General features: G+C 53.1%; 1 protein-coding gene across 1 annotated transcript in view; it reads left to right on the top strand.

Moving 5' to 3' along the window:
• LOC138801664 (uncharacterized) overlaps positions 1-12,849 on the top strand; it is a 67,506-nt gene that overhangs the window by 21,785 nt on the left and 32,872 nt on the right. The window lies entirely within an intron of this gene.

Raw genomic sequence — 12,849 nt, 5'->3', positions numbered from 1 at the left:
GGGGAGGTGACTGTAGGACAGGTATATACAATCTATTACTCTCTGGTATCAGCCATGTCAGGCTGGGGGAGGTGACTGTAGGACAGGTATATACAATCTATTACTCTCTGGTATCAGCCATGTCAGGCTGGGGGAGGTGACTGTAGGACAGGTATATACAATCTATTACTCTCTGGTATCAGCCATGTCAGGCTGGGGGGGGGGGGGGAGGTGACTGTAGGACAGGTATATACAATCTATCACTCTCTGGTATCAGCCATGTCAGGCTGGGGGGGTGGGGTGACTTTAGGACAGGTATATACAATCTATCACTCTCTGGTATCAGCCATATCAGGCTGGGGGGGTGGGGTGACTGTAGGAGAGGTATATACAATCTATTACTCTCTGGTATCAGCCATGTCAGGCTGGGGGGGGGGGAGGTGACTGTAGGACAGGTATATACAATCTATTACTCTGTGGTATCAGCCATGTCAGGCTGGGGGAGGGGAGGTGACTGTAGGACAGGTATATACAATCTATCACTCTCTGGTATCAGCCATATCAGGCTGGGGGGGTGGGGTGACTGTAGGACAGGTATATACAATCTATTACTCTCTGGTATCAGCCATGTCAGGCTGGGGGGGGGGGAGGTGACTGTAGGACAGGTATATACACTATTACTCTCTGGTATCAGCCATGTCAGGCTGGGGGAGGTGACTGTAGGACAGGTATATACACTATTACTCTCTGGTATCAGCCATGTCAGGCTGGGGGGGGAGGGGGAGGTGACTGTAGGACAGGTATATACACTATTACTCTCTGGTATCAGCCATGTCAGGCTGGGGGAGGTGACTGTAGGACAGGTATATACACTATTACTCTCTGGTATCAGCCATGTCAGGCTGGGGGAGGTGACTGTAGGACAGTTATATACAATCTATTACTCTCTGGTGTCAGCCATGTCAGGCTGGGGGGGGTGTAGGACAGGTATATACAATCTATTACTCTCTGGTGTCAGCCATGTCAGGCTGGGGGGGGGGAGGTGGCTGTAGGACAGGTATATACAATCTATTACTCTCTGGTATCAGCCATGTCAGGCTGGGGGGAGGGGGGTGACTGTAGGACAGGTATATACAATCTATTACTCTCTGGTATCAGCCATGTCAGGCTGGGGGGGGGGGGGGGGGGGGGGAGGACAGGTATATACAATCTATTGCTCTCTGGTATCAGCCATGTCAGGCTGGGGGGGTGGGGTGACTGTAGGACAGGTATATACAATCTATTACTCTCTGGTATCAGCCATGTCAGGCTGGGGGGGGGGTGGTGACTGTAGGACAGGTATATACACTATTACTCTCTGGTATCAGCCATGTCACGCTGGGGGGGGGGGGGGTGTAGGACAGCTATATACAATCTATTACTCTCTGGTATCAGCCATGACGGGGGGGGGGGGGGGGTGACTGTAGGACAGGTATATACACTATTACTCTCTGGTATCAGCCATGTCAGGCTGGGGGGGGGGAGGTGACTGTAGGACAGGTATATACAATCTATTACTCTCTGGTATCAGCCATGTCAGGCTGGGGGGGGGGGGGGGAGGTGACTGTAGGACAGGTATAAACAATCTATTACTCTGTGGTATCAGCCATGTCAGGCTGGGGGGGGGGAGGTGACTGTAGGACAGGTATATACAATCTATTACTCTCTGGTATCAGCCATGTCAGGCTGGGGGGGGGGGGGAGGTGACTGTAGGACAGGTATATACAATCTATTACTCTGTGGTATCAGCCATGTCAGGCTGGGGGGGGGGGAGGTGACAGCTGATTCCTCTCCTGGTCAGGTGTGGTTGTGCGGGTGGAGCTCTCTGCTGCTGGGATCGCTCTGAGTCTGGTGCCTGAGGCCTGCTCCCTTCTGCCTGGGGGGAGTGGGCTTTGGGATGCAGGAGGAAGGCGAGTCCCAGGCTTCTGTTTCCCGGGGTAGGCCGGCGGGGACGGATGGTGCACAGCAACTGGCCTATTCGGAGGGGGTACGGAGATCTGGCGGGGGTCGCAGTGATGCTACCTCTGCCCCCCCTCTGGTTTCTAGCCGCCGCCGGGAGGCTGTGGTAGATGTGAAGGACTGGGGTGTGAGGAGCCCTGAGGAGACGACTGATGTTTATGGATCCAGAATTGCTTATTTTATCAAGACATATGAACTGAATGGCAAAGAACTGTGCAAACTGCGTGCGGAGTTGAGATGCGCCCGAGTCCAGGTGAATACAGCATCTGGGCGTAAGCGCACGGATGCCAACAAGGTCATAATGAGACTGAAGTCTGAGATCAATATGTTGGAGAAGGAAAATATGGACATTCAGAGGAACAGCGGGCCCTTCCAGGAGAAGCTGCTGAACCAGGCCAGGTTTGACCAAATGAACAAGGGGTTAAGCCAGAGTGACTACATGGAGAGAGCGGAGGAGGCCGAGGCTCCTGATGTGACCCAGGGGTCCCAGAGTGGGATCTGCCCCGGACAGCCCTCAGCTCCAGGACCCAGAGGCCCAGACGGTGACAGCGACCCAGGAGGGGACCTGATGGCGGCCATCATACAGATGGAATCTCCGGTGCGGGTGGTTGGACCAGAAAGGGGTGAGTCGACATCTAATGCACCCCTTTCCCCAGCTCAACCTAGTAGGTGCCCTGTGGTGGGCTCTCAGCAGGGGATGAGCGGTGGGCAGAGTATGAAGGTTCCCTCAGTAACATCACATGATGCTGTTTCGGCTTGTGGTAGCAGTAAGAGTGTCAGGGCGATTACGGCTGTGAAGCCGGACATTGTTGGGAAGGTTGGCGGCCCAGCGGGTGGCTGCATGTCTCTGGCATCGGGGGGCCACAGCAAATCGGACAAGGTTAAGGCTGTGGACCCTGTGTCAGAGATTAGGAGCAAGGGCGCAGGTGAGCGGTTGCCACGGGGTGCCGGGCGGGTAATGCAGGCTCTGCGGGTGGGGTCTGCTGTCGAGGTGTCACCTGTGGTGGTTTCTAGTGGGGGAACCGTGTCGGCTGCTGGGGACAGGTGGCACCTCGGCAGGAATAATAAAACGGCCACAGCTGGACTGGCAAATGCTGCCGCTAAGGCAATGAAAGCCCTTAAAGTGACTGCTCCCACATCCACTGGGACCATGCAAGAGACTAAACATGCTGCTGATGGTGGGACAACATCCGGACAAACTACAGCTGTAAAGATGGCGACGAGTCATGTGACCCATGAGGTGGAGGGGGTTCCTGGCGAGAAGTTGAAGCCTGCTGCTGTTACAGCGGTGGACGGAGACTTGCCAGGTTCTCCCGGTGAAGCTGAGGTCACTCCTATCGGTGACTGCATTAACCTGTCTGTGCTTTCTGGTCCAGGACTGAATGGTGGTGTGAATGGTGGAGAGGGAGCGAGGGAGGATGGGGAAGATGATGAGAGGATGGATGTTGGGGATCGGAGGATGAGTGGAGGGGGCGGATGCATGGTTCCTGTGGAGAGAGATGCTGGTGTGGTTGGTCCGTCTGAACCCCCGGCAGCGGCGGGTGAGGAGCTATGCGAGTGTTGCTGCCGGGGCACGTAGGCTGTATGAGAGAGCTGCACCCCCCTGGTCCTGGGAATAGTGACACCCAAAGGCGCTTCTTGGAGGCCTTGCGGAGGGGGGATAGATCTATCACTGTAGAGGGTAGAGAGGTAGAGTTGTCTTTCTGGATAGAGAGGCATGGCTTAGCCGCCTTCCGAGAGCAAAGGAGCGGGGAGGAGTCATGGTCACTCCCCACAGCCGGGTCCGGGGTGGCCAGGAGGAATGTGGTCCGTCTTAGGTGGAGGGGCAATGATCCCTGTCCTAATAGAACTAAAGTAGTGGAGCTCCTCCTCAAGATGGATTTCAGGGCTAGTGACATCTTTGCCCTGATACATCCTCATGGTTCCCCGATTTTCGATGTCAGTTTCGTCCGGGCTGAAGGGCTTGAGCTTTTTTGGTCTCGGTACGAGCTGGCAAAGATAGAACCCGAATGGAGAGACTTTGCTGTCCAAGCAGTCTCCCGTCAGAACAACATCAAGAAAGTGACGGTATTAACATGTAACGAATCTCTTTCTTGCATAGACATCATGACCTGGATTGGGCGTTACGTAGAGGTGGTCAACATTCCCCAGAAGAACAGGGATGAGTTTGGTATCTGGTCGGGGGCCTGGACCTTCATGGTTAAGTTGAAGGTTTCAGGTAATTCTGTCACCCACATTCCCTCTTCCACTTTCTTGGGGAGGGACAGGATTCTGGTCTTCTACCAGGGGCAGCCGAAGGTCTGCCATAGGTGTGGTGACCCCACACACTTTAGTGCACAATGTAAGGTGCAGAAATGCGCCCTGTGTGGAGGGATAGGACATCTTGCCGCAGCCTGTGGGGACATTCGTTGCAACCTGTGTGGTGATCTCGGTCACCCTTTCAGCCGCTGTCCGGTCTCCTTTGCCAATGCGGTCCAAACTTCAGCTGGGGTTAGCCGTGAGGCTGACCCTACCGGAGAGGGTACCAGCAGAGGCAGGGAGGCTACTGGTCCAGGGAAGAGAAAATTAACACCATCCAAGCTGAAGCGTATGGAGACACGCCAGAGGCAAAGGGAGGGGGAACCTCAGGTGGCAGCTGAGGAGGTCCCTGTACCTGAGCCTGAGGTGGTGGAGATTGCTGAGGACCTGAGGGACAGTGAGTTGGAGGAGGAGTCCAGGAGACTGGATAGAGAGGAGGAGGAGGAGAGGGCCACTACTGCAACCTCCTCTCCCGCAGAGAGTCTGGATGAGGAAAGCAAACAGTGGCTAGAGAATAAGAGAAGATCGGGTGCCAGAAAAAAGAGGAAAGCGGGTGAAGAAGAAGGAGTCTTCTTCCCTTGAGTGGGATCATTCCGTTCCCCTCACCCTTGTCCAGATACCGGCGGAAGAACCTACTGGCTCCCCTCTGGTAGGCTGCCCTAACCGGTATCGGGCCCTCAGGGATATTTCCTCCTCTGATGAGGGGGCTGGGGAGTCGGTGCCGGTGTCTGAAGTGAGGTCTCTGAGGGGTGTCAGGTCTTCCTCTCAGGTAACGGGGGGAGGACCTGTCTCAGGACCATGTGGGGTGCAGAGTGTGACTTGTGTGGAGGAGGAATCACGCCCTGTAAATATGGATGTGTCTGTGTGCTTGAAAAGGGGAAAGGAAGGAAAGTCTGATGAAGACATTAAGCACAAGGAAGGGGGAGGGAAAAAGAGGGCTGTCAAGCTTGATCACCCATGATGGCGGCACCCTCCCCGTTGACTCTGGCGAGTATTAACGTCGCCAGCATAAAGTCAGATACGGCAAGATTTATGGCCTTTGATTTTCTCGGTCGAATACAGGCCGACATTTTCTTTTTGCAAGAGACCAGACTTACAGATCTAGCAACTATACATAAGGCGAAGCGTGAGTGGAGGCATGGCCCCTCTCACTGGTCTCTTGCGGCCGAGCCGTTATAGCGGTGGTGGCGGTTCTTTTTAATACCGCACAGGTTGAATGCAGACGCGTAATCGAGCTAGAAATGGGGAGATGTCTGGTATTAGACGTCCTCATGAAGGGACAAGAGCTGCGCCTCATAAACATCTACGGTCCACAGACTAAATGGGACCGCAAAAGTCTCTTTATGAGGATTAAGCCTCTACTTTTTACTAGCCGGCAGGTCATCTTTGGAGGGGACTTTAATGCTGTAACAAGGTCCCGAGATAGAGGAGGCTCCAGAGATCGGCTAGGTTATGATAGCGCCGCTCTGAACAGCATAGCCAGTGAGACTCGTCTGGTGGATGTCCACATCCGACATACTCCAGACCACAGTGGGTTCACCTATTTTAGGGGTAGAGAGGTCAGGTCTAGGATAGATAGGTTTTTTGTTAAGGAGGAGGCTGTCTCTTCACCTTTACAGGTGGTGGAGGTAGAATTCTCCGATCACTGTTTGATTATGTTTTCTTTGAATGTTTCAGAGACCCCCAGGATGGGAAGGGGATTGTGGAAGCTGAATTCGTTCTCTCCTGGAAGTCAAGGAAATCAGACAATCCTTTGAGGAGTTTCTGCAGAGCCAGGTACCATTGCTGGACTTATGCAGCACTAAGTCAGAGTGGTGGGAGATGTTCAAAAAACGGGTGGCGAAATTCTTCCGCCAGACCGCGAACCTTAGGAGTCTGAATAGGGATCGCCTATATCAGGCACTAAGGAGGAAACTCGAGGTCCTTGTCTCGAATGGAGGTGACAGAGAGGAGATCTCCAGAGTGAAGTCTTTGCTGAAGACGTGCCAGTACGATAGACACACATCTTTGGTTTTCGAGAGGGATTTCGGGAAGTACCGCTCGCCCGACCCTTGTCGAAGCTGTAAGATGTCAGTGGATTGTAAGTTTGTGTCAGGCCTGGTCGATAGTACAGGATCTCTGAACAAGTCCAGATCAGGGATCTTGGAGGTCATCAGAGCTTTCTACTCGCATCTCTTGGGGAAGAGGGATCTCGATCGAGGCAGGACGTCGGCTTTCCTGGCTGATGCCATTTCCCGCTCAGGAGTAGACCCCTCTCTTAATGTTTTGACAGAGAAGATCAGAGAAGAGGAAGTCAGGCTGGCGATTGAGAGGCTCGCCCTCAAAAAGTCACCAGGGCCGGATGGCTTAACGTCCGAATTTTATAAGACCTTTAAGGACGCTTTGGTTCCCCTCTTGACTGAGGTAATAAATGAGTCTCTCTCCTCGGGCACTCTGCCGAGGTCGATGAGGAGGTCGGCTCTGATCATCCTGTCAAAGGGTAAAGACCCGTCCCACATTGAGAATTGGCGTCCCATAGCGCTTCTTAATGTGGACAGAAAGATCCTGGCAAAAGTGCTATTCAACAGGTTGGTGAAGTTTGCACCCCAGCTCCTTTCGGGGGCCCAGCACTGCTCTGTTCCCGGTCGTAGCACTTTTAGTGCTGTGCTCGGTGTCCGCGAGGCCGTGGAGCAGGGTAGGGCTGGTCACTGGAGGGGGTTTCTACTGTCCTTGGACCAAGCTAAGGCTTTTGATCGGGTTGATCACGAGTACCTCTGGTCTACTCTTTTGAAATACGGTCTGCCGGGGAGGTTCGTGGATTGGCTGAGAACATTGTACGCGGGGGCTGAGACTTTTCCGTTGGTGAACGGTTGGGTGGGCCGCCCTTTTGCGGTGGAGTCTGGTGTACGTCAGGGCTGTCCTTTAAGCCCTCTGCTTTATGCGTTCGCCATCGACCCCTTCCTCCAAAGGATAGATGGTGGACCGTTGGCGGGGGTGAGGATGGACCTGGCGGTGCCGGACTCTGCCTTGAGGGTAGTGGCGTACGCCGATGATGTCTCCATTTTTGTCTCTTCCCAGGGGGAGGCGGAATGGGTGATGTCAGAGGTGGATTGCTACTCGGAGGCATCGGGGTCTAAAATCAACCGTGACAAGTGCAAAAGTCTTTGGTTGGGAGGGGGAGACCCTGAGTTTTGTCTCCCGGACACCCTCCCTGTGCCCCAAGAATCTGCAAAAATTCTGGGCATCGAATTTGGTCCCGGGGATTACCCCACACGAAATTGGGAGAGCAGACTGGAAGATGTCTCCATAAGAGTGGAACAGTGGAAAGGTTGGTCTTTGACCTTTAGGGAAAGGGTCTTCTTGATAAAGTCTTTCTTGCTCCCGTTGTTAATCTACTTGGGCAGTGTGAGCCTTTTGCCGGAACCCCTCTGGACGCGGGTCTACGGTCTGTTCTTCCTAATGTTGTGGGGGAACAGGCTTAACCTAGTTAAGAGGGAGGTGACTTACCGCACGAGGAGACTAGGCGGGTTGGGTATGGTCAACCCGGTGGTGTTTTTAGTAAACACCTTTTTAAAGACTAATGTTGCGAACCTCTGGAAAGAGAGGGCTCCTCCGTGGGTAGTCTCTTGCAGGAAATGGTTTCAGCCTTTCTTCCAGGAATGGGAGATAGGCGGTCGAGTGAAGGATCTTCGCACGCCACACGGGCATCTCCCGACTTATGCTGCACTGGTTCTGAAGGTCATCAGGCGGTGGGGGCTGGGAATGTGGGAGGTGAGAACTCTCCCGAGGAGAATCCTTGATAAGAGGGTCTTACTGAGCCATTTCCAGAAACCACTGGCCCTCAAGGATTGCCCAGGTGGGGATCAGGGGGTTGGGTTGTCTCTTTTAAATTCACCTAGGATCCCCCTAAAGTTTTGGGATTTGACCTGGCGCGGCTTCCATGGTAGGCTATATGTGAAGGACAATCTGAAGTACAGGAACTCTGACGAGAAGGGGTGTCCCCGGGAGGAGTGTGGGGGAGCGTTAGAGAATATGGATCACTTCCTGCTTCATTGTCCTTTTAATATAGAGGTATATCAAAGGGTGGGCGTTTCCATCGGCTGGCCGAGGCTGGCTGCCCTTTCCTATGCTGAGTGGACCTATGGAACGTTCAAAGACCTGGGCGGTAGGGACCGCTGCACTTTATTCTTAGTCAGTGTAGTGGTCAGGTATCACACGTGGCACGCTCGGTGTTTAGTTTCGACGAGACAGAAAATCCTCCCTGTGGATGAGGTTTGTAGGAACACGCTCGGTGACCTGGTGAAGGTGCGCTCCTTGGAGTATGAAAGGTTGGGGGCATCTAAGGCATCGACCCTTTGGAGGGGGATTTCCTTTAAGGTGCCTTAGCCGAGTAGTCTCTTTCCTGGTGAGGGGCTGACGCTATCACCTTAGATTTTTGTTTTGTTTTTGTGATGGATAGGATGTAGATGGCTTACAGACATCGAACCTGAGCCCTGAGGGTTTGCTGGGTGGCCTATGGTGTTGGGGATATGTAAAGTATGGAGGTTGGGGGGTTATGATGTAGGGTATATTGTATCATAGTTGTATATATGTGGGTATAGAGGGGTATGGGAGGTGGGGGGGCGGGGGCTGTAGTATATTATAGTTGTATATATGTGGGTATTGAGGGGTATGGGATGTGGGGGGGGCGGGGGCTTTGTTGTATTGTATTATAGTTGTATATTTGTTGGTACAGAGGGGTATGGGTGGTTGGGGGGCAGGGGCTTTGTTGTATTGTATTATAGTTGTATATATGTGGGTATAGAGGGGTATGGGAGGTGGGGGGGCGGGGGCTGTAGTATATTATAGTTGTATATATGTGGGTATTGAGGGGTATGGGATGTGGGGGGGGCGGGGGCTTTGTTGTATTGTATTATAGTTGTATATTTGTTGGTACAGAGGGGTATGGGTGGTTGGGGGGCAGGGGCTTTGTTGTATTGTATTATAGTTATATTTGTTAATACAGAGGGTTCCGGGAGGTGGTGGTGGTGGTGGGGGGGGGGGGGGTATTATATTATGATTATATCTTAAAAAAAAAAGTTGAGTTTGGTTATTTTATTATTTTCATTTCCTGTCTTGGTTTTATGCAGTCGGTTATGGAGATTGCTGGACTGTTTTGTGGAATATTGTTGCTTATTTGGTTATTTTTTTGGGGGGGTTATTTTTATGTGGTTGTATATAATGTGTATATATATGTGGCTGTATATAATGTGTGTAGAGGTGACTGTATGGTGTCCTGGACCAGACAGGGTTATATGTATATTATGTATATGGGATCTGTATATGCCGGAATAGGCTGTTCTATTTTGTTACGAATTGTTTATATTTCTGTTATTTCATTTGTTTATGATTTATTGTTATGGCCGATATGCCGGGTTATGTTTTGTATTTTTTTTATATAAAATAAAAGAGTTACAATCTATTACTCTCTGGTATCAGCCATGTCAGGCTGGGGGAGGTGACTGTAGGACAGGTATATACAATCTATTACTCTCTGGTATCAGCCATGTCAGGCTGGGGGAGGTGACTGTAGGACAGGTATATACAATCTATTACTCTCTGGTATCAGCCATGTCAGGCTGGGGGGGGGGGGGAGGTGACTGTAGGACAGGTATATACAATCTATCACTCTCTGGTATCAGCCATATCAGGCTGGGGGGGTGGGGTGACTGTAGGAGAGGTATATACAATCTATTACTCTCTGGTATCAGCCATGTCAGGCTGGGGGGGGGGGGAGGTGACTGTAGGACAGGTATATAGCCATGTCAGGCTGGGGGAGGTGACTGTAGGACAGGTATATACAATCTATTACTCTCTGGTATCAGCCATGTCAGGCTGGGGGGGGGAGGTGACTGTAGGACAGGTATATACAATCTATTACTCTCTGGTATCAGCCATGTCAGGCTGGGGGGGGGGGGGGAGGTGACTGTAGGACAGGTATATACAATCTATCACTCTCTGGTATCAGCCATATCAGGCTGGGGGGGTGGGGTGACTGTAGGAGAGGTATATACAATCTATTACTCTCTGGTATCAGCCATGTCAGGCTGGGGGGGGGGGGAGGTGACTGTAGGACAGGTATATACAATCTATTACTCTCTGGTATCAGCCATGTCAGGCTGGGGGGGGGGAGGTGACTGTAGGACAGGTATATACACTATTACTCTCTGGTATCAGCCATGTCAGGCTGGGGGAGGTGACTGTAGGACAGGTATATACACTATTACTCTCTGGTATCAGCTATGTCAGGCTGGGGGAGGGGAGGTGACAGCTGATTCCTCTCCTGGTCAGGTGTGGTGGTGCAGGTGGAGCTCTCTGCTGCTGGGATCGCTCTGAGTCTGGTGCCTGAGGCCTGCTCCCTTCTGCCTGGGGGGAGTGGGCTTTGGGATGCAGGAGGAAGGCGAGTCCCAGGCTTCTGTTTCCCGGGGTAGGCCGGCGGGGACGGATGGTGCACAGCAACTGGCCTATTCGGAGGGGGTACGGAGATCTGGCGGGGGTCGCAGTGATGCTGCCTCTGCCCCCCCTCTGGTTTCTAGCCGCCGCCGGGAGGCTGTGGTAGATGTGAAGGACTGGGGTGTAAAATGCCCTGAGGAGACGACTGATGTTTATGGATCCAGAATTGCTTATTTTATCAAGACATATGAACTGAATGGCAAAGAACTGTGCAAACTGCGTGCGGAGTTGAGATGCGCCCGAGTCCAGGTGAATACAGCATCTGGGCGTAAGCGCACGGATGCCAACAAGGTCATAATGAGACTGAAGTCTGAGATCAATATGTTGGAGAAGGAAAATATGGACATTCAGAGGAACAGCGGGCCCTTCCAGGAGAAGCTGCTGAACCAGGCCAGGTTTGACCAAATGAACAAGGGGTTAAGCCAGAGTGACTACATGGAGAGAGCGGAGGAGGCCGAGGCTCCTGATGTGACCCAGGGGTCCCAGAGTGGGATCTGCCCCGGACAGCCCTCAGCTCCAGGACCCAGAGGCCCAGACGGTGACAGCGACCCAGGAGGGGACCTGATGGCGGCCATCATACAGATGGAATCTCCGGTGCGGGTGGTTGGACCAGAAAGGGGTGAGTCGACATCTAATGCACCCCTTTCCCCAGCTCAACCTAGTAGGTGCCCTGTGGTGGGCTCTCAGCAGGGGATGAGCGGTGGGCAGAGTATGAAGGTTCCCTCAGTAACATCACATGATGCTGTTTCGGCTTGTGGTAGCAGTAAGAGTGTCAGGGCGATTACGGCTGTGAAGCCGGACATTGTTGGGAAGGTTGGCGGCCCAGCGGGTGGCTGCATGTCTCTGGCATCGGGGGGCCACAGCAAATCGGACAAGGTTAAGGCTGTGGACCCTGTGTCAGAGATTAGGAGCAAGGGCGCAGGTGAGCGGTGCCACGGGGTGCCGGGCGGTAATGCAGGCTCTGCGGTGGGGTCTGCTGTCGGGGTGTCACCTGTGGTGGTTTCTAGTGGGGGAACCGTGTCGGCTGCTGGGACAGGTGGCACCTCGGCAGGAATAATAAAACCGGCCACAGCTGGACTGGCAAATGCTGCCGCTAAGGCAATGAAAGCCCTTAAAGTGACTGCTCCCACATCCACTGGGACCATGCAAGAGACTAAACATGCTGCTGATGGTGGGACAACATCCGGACAAACTACAGCTGTAAAGATGGCGACGAGTCATGTGACCCATGAGGTGGAGGGGGTTCCTGGCGAGAAGTTGAAGCCTGCTGCTGTTACAGCGGTGGACGGACACTTGCCAGGTTCTCCCGGTGAAGCTGAGGTCACTCCTATCGGTGACTGCATTAACCTGTCTGTGCTTTCTGGTCCAGGACTGAATGGTGGTGTGAATGGTGGAGAGGGAGCGAGGGAGGATGGGGAAGATGATGAGAGGATGGATGTTGGGGATCGGAGGATGAGTGGAGGGGGCGGATGCATGGTTCCTGTGGAGAGAGATGCTGGTGTGGTTGGTCCGTCTGAACCCCCGGCAGCGGCGGTGAGGAGCTATGCGAGTGTTGCTGCCGGGGCACGTAGGCTGTATGAGAGAGCTGCACCCCCTGGTCCTGGGAATAGTGACACCCAAAGGCGCTTCTTGGAGGCCTTGCGGAGGGGGGATAGATCTATCACTGTAGAGGGTAGAGAGGTAGAGTTGTCTTTCTGGATAGAGAGGCATGGCTTAGCCGCCTTCCGAGAGCAAAGGAGCGGGGAGGAGTCATGGTCACTCCCCACAGCCGGGTCCGGGGTGGCCAGGAGGAATGTGGTCCGTCTTAGGTGGAGGGGCAATGATCCCTGTCCTAATAGAACTAAAGTAGTGGAGCTCCTCCTCAAGATGGATTTCAGGGCTAGTGACATCTTTGCCCTGATACATCCTCATGGTTCCCCGATTTTCGATGTCAGTTTCGTCCGGGCTGAAGGGCTTGAGCTTTTTTTGGTCTCGGTACGAGCTGGCAAAGATAGAACCCGAATGGAGAGACTTTGCTGTCCAAGCAGTCTCCCGTCAGAACAACATCAAGAAAGTGACGGTATTAACATGTAACGAATCTCTTTCTTGCATAGACATCATGAC

This window comes from Dendropsophus ebraccatus, chromosome 9, assembly GCF_027789765.1.
Source record: "Dendropsophus ebraccatus isolate aDenEbr1 chromosome 9, aDenEbr1.pat, whole genome shotgun sequence".
Lineage (NCBI taxonomy): Eukaryota > Metazoa > Chordata > Amphibia > Anura > Hylidae > Dendropsophus > Dendropsophus ebraccatus.
This window is presented reverse-complemented; position numbering and strand designations above follow the sequence as displayed.